Genomic DNA, 629 nt, shown 5'->3' on the forward strand with positions numbered 1-629 from the left:
TCCCACCCTCCCTATCCCACCCCTCTAGGTGGTCCCAAAGCACCGAGCTGATCTCCCTGTGCTATGCGGCTGCTTCCCACTAGCTATCTATTTTATGTTTGGTAGTGTATATATGTCCATGCCACTCTCTCACTTTGTCACGGCTTACCCTTCCCCCTCCCCATGTCCTCAAGTTCATGCTCTAGTAGGTCTGTGTCTTTATTCCCGTCTTACCCCTAGGATCTTCATGACCTTTTTTTTTTTCTTAGATTCCACATATATGTGTTAGCATACGGTATTTGTTCTTGATGAGGAAGTTGAGCGTTGAGAAGGAAACAAACTTTCCTGCTGTACCAACTGCAACACGGTGACTATAGAGAACTCTACTGTTGCACATAACCAAGAAAACATGCATTTTTATAAGGTTCAAGTACCGTTTCTAACTGCACAAATGTGCATGTATTATATGCATTCAGGGTGGCGGTTGGATCCTGCTACCAGCTCCCAGCAAGACTGCTGATCCCTGGCTTTTCTTCCTTTTGCCCTAATCTTGGCTGCCCAGTGCCCAACTCTGCAGACGTGTCTCAGCTTCCGCACCGCAGTTCTCCATCCTCAACCCCAGGCTTCCGACGGAGTTGACCTGCCGCGGA

The sequence above is a fragment of the Physeter macrocephalus genome, chromosome 7 (genome assembly GCF_002837175.3).
Source record: "Physeter macrocephalus isolate SW-GA chromosome 7, ASM283717v5, whole genome shotgun sequence".
Classification (NCBI taxonomy): Eukaryota; Metazoa; Chordata; class Mammalia; order Artiodactyla; family Physeteridae; genus Physeter; species Physeter macrocephalus.